The following is a 3,596-nucleotide window of genomic DNA, read 5'->3' on the forward strand; positions in this document are numbered from 1 at the left end:
CAAAAGTACAAAAAAAAAAAATGGACGTTGCTTATTGTTTGATCAATTTGATCTTTGTCAAATTGTCATTGATGTGGACTGTTGACGGAAGCCCATGGATATCAAATTCTGATTTTCATATTGAAGAATACACAATAAGTTAAGGGATGGATTTGTCATTCTGCATTTACGGGAAATGATATCACCACCGAGGTTTAAAATTTCGGTTTCGGTAACCGTTTCAGACCCCACCAAAAACTGAAATTTCGGTCCGAAATTTGGTAATTTGGTTCCAAATTTCTGACCCAAATTTTGAAATTTCGGCCGAAATTTTGTAACACTTTATTTTTTAATAAATAATGTCATTAAACCTAAATTTCGGACCAAATGACGAAAAATTGAATTTTGGAAATTTTCGGTTTCGGTCCCCACCGGTATCCGAAATTTCGGATTTGGGTCGAAATTTTAAACCATGATCACCACTAACGTATTTTGATGACCGCACTCCTCACTTTATTAAAACGTACGGTATGTCCCACACCATAGGATGATCCAAACCGTCAATTAGATGGGCCATAGCCTGAATAGGTTGTGCCCCAAAACTCATTTCCATAGGTTGATCCTAACCCTTTGATCTATAGAGGGGACTGAATATTAGGAGGGTGATTCTAACTCTTCGGTCATCAAAATATGGTAGTGGTGATATCATTTCCCTTTTGTAAATCTATATGTTTTAGTTATATAGGAATGCTAAAATGAAGTAAGCCCTTGCAGAAACCCGCCCTGGGACGCCCCCATTGGAACTACGCCATCAAAGTGAATTTATATAGCAAAAAATGTAAAAGTAAAGGACTAATAAATGTGCTTTAATGACGAGGATCCAATGAGAGTGCCCTTGCGGCTGTTTTGTACAACGGCGCCCTTCAGTTTAGTATTCCCCCTAGTTATATGGGGAATGCTAAACTGAAGGGCGCCCTTGCAAAACCCAGCGACAAGGGCATCCCATTGAATCCACGTCGTCGAAGCATTTTTATTATTCTCAAGGCGCTGTTCTAGAAAAGTTTTGAAAGGAAAAATATTAGTAGTGATTTGCTAGGGACCATCGCAATGTGGAAGGGTTGTTGCATGAGAGAGCAGCCACCTCAGATGAATTGCATGAATGAGACAAAATCTGAGCCTATGTGGCTGCACTCTCATGCAACAGGCGCTCCTCGAAATGCCTTCTGCGATGGTCCCTAGCAAATCTCATATTTATAGAATTCCCTACATTTTTTTACACAAATTATGAAAACTTGAACCGATGGTTTTCATTTTTTATTTAAAATGACCATCAATTTATTATATTATGTCATTTCTCCGTAAGAGGGCCTTTTATAAGGGAAGTGATATATTCGACCCCGTTTCTTCCCCGGGCCACCCCCTCCTCTACTGTAAAAAGAGATGATGAGAAAGAGAACTCTTTGAAACTGGTGACGACCTCTACAATGATGATGTGACAAGATGGTTTTAAAAGGATGGATGTGATTTGATGGTTTGATTGTATTGGAAGGGAAATGATATATACTCCCATTTCTTCCCGGACCACCACCCTCTTTAGTGTAAAAAAGAGCAGTCGTCAATAAACTATAGGGTGTGGCTCGGGGAGGAAAAGGGGGGAATAAATCAGTTCCCTGTTGGAAACGCAAGAAAAGGCTAGATGTGAGAAGATTGTATCATCTACTTAAGAGTCAGCTCCAGGGGCAGAGGAACAGACTGTCAGAACCAAAGTCAATGACATGTTCAATCTGGTGACGACTTTTACAAGGATGAAATTTATTAAAATTTTTACATAATTTATTTGCCTTGAAACCGTTGGTCCTTTTTTAACACTAGAAAGAAATAACACCAAGAGATAGAAAAGACTTTATTCCACCTCATTTTTCCTCACCCAACCCAACACACCTCTTCTCTTTTCTTCTCCATCTCTGTTTTTTTCTTTCTTTGTTTTCTTTCTAATCCCATATCTTTGATTCATTTACTGACTACCCATCAATGGAAAACTCTCCAAAATCTCAAGAACAAGAGAACCCATCTCACCAAACCTCTCCAAACAAAAGTAACAATGGAGTTCCATTGACTCCAAAAACCATCTCAAGATCTGAACCCAATCCTTACCCAACAACCTTCATCCAAGCAGACACCTCTTCCTTTAAGCATTTGGTTCAAATGCTCACAGGCTCCTCTGAAACCACAAATCAGATTACCAAATCCGCCGCCGACCCGCCGAAAACTTCAATTCCACCCATCAAAACAGGTCCCAAGAAGCCAAGTTTCAAACTCTATGAGAGGAGAAACAGCCTCAAGAACCTCAAGATCAATCCCCTCATGCCTGGATTATTCCACAACAACGCCGGGTTCTCACCGCGCAAACCCGAGATCCTGTCCCCAAGCATGCTCAATCTCCCTTCGCTTGTCCTAAGCCCGGTCACGCCATTGATACCAGACCCGTTCAACCGACCGATGAATTCTGGCTTATCGGCGGAGAAGAGAGCAATCGCGGAGAAAGGATTTTATTTGCATCCACCAAAGATACCGACACCACGAGATGTGGAACCCAGGCTACTGCCACTCTTCCCGGTGACGTCGCCCAAGGTTTCAGGTTCTTCTTCTTGAGATTTGAAATTTTGAATTGGTGAAGATGGGTTGTGAATTGTTTGGGGAGATCTTGGTCTAATTGTATAATTGATCTCTTTTTCCTCTCTTTTTGGTGGTTTCTTATTTTGCTTGTTTCTCATGGAGATCAACATGAGATTAAAGATCTTAGGCATGGGCTTTTCTTTTCGTTTATTTTTGTATTCATTAGTTGCAGTTGGAACTTTCTTTAACATGATATGGATTTTAAGTGCAAAACAAAGGGAAAATTGCTATTGGGCTTATGCATTTCCTTTTCAGTTCAAATGGGTAATTCAGATGGGAAAGATGTTGTAAGAATCTGTGGACAAAATCCCTGTGCAGATTCTTACTAAATTATCATGTCGTGCATATGGTAAATCTCTCCTTTTGCTGTTATTAGATGATGAAAAGGAGGCATTTTGAAAATAACTTCGACCTTTGACAGTCATTAAACATAGGCCAACATAGAATAAATACAGAGAGAGAGAGAGAGAGAGAGAGAGAGAGAGAGAGAGAGAGGCCCCTCACTTACCATGAAAGGATCGTTGAAACTTAAAAGTAAAGAGGCTCATAGAAAGATTGCACTGCTACTAGTGGGTTGTGTGGTTTCTAACATAGCAACAACACTCAGCTGTCAGAAGGTAATTGGAGGACAAGGCAATTGGTGTGCAGGGAATCTTGAGTTTTTTTTTGTCTTCCATCTGGGTATGGCCAGGCAGGCAATATGGGTTTATGAATTTTAAAGGACCAAGACCAGAAAGTCTGAGATCTAACTCATCTTTTGAGAGGATTCTGAAATGTAATGAGCAAGACAACAAAGTGGGCTTTCATAGCTTTTCTGATGGGATTTGAAACTCAAGCTTTCAAGGTTGGAAGTTGGAACACAATTACTATCCAATCAGCCATATGCTGATTGGATAGTTCTTTGAATTTTATTTATTCTTCTATATTCTTCCCTGTTTAAT

General features: G+C 39.9%; 1 pseudogene; it reads left to right on the forward strand.

Moving 5' to 3' along the window:
• Positions 1-1,843: 1,843 nt before the first annotated feature.
• On the forward strand, positions 1,844-2,894 carry LOC143889261 (VQ motif-containing protein 4 pseudogene; annotated as a pseudogene).
• Positions 2,895-3,596: the final 702 nt, after the last annotated feature.

This window comes from Tasmannia lanceolata, unplaced genomic scaffold (assembly GCF_043159265.1).
Source record: "Tasmannia lanceolata isolate RefF3 unplaced genomic scaffold, GAP_Taslan_0.1 ptg000013l, whole genome shotgun sequence".
Taxonomy (NCBI): Eukaryota; Viridiplantae; Streptophyta; class Magnoliopsida; order Canellales; family Winteraceae; genus Tasmannia; species Tasmannia lanceolata.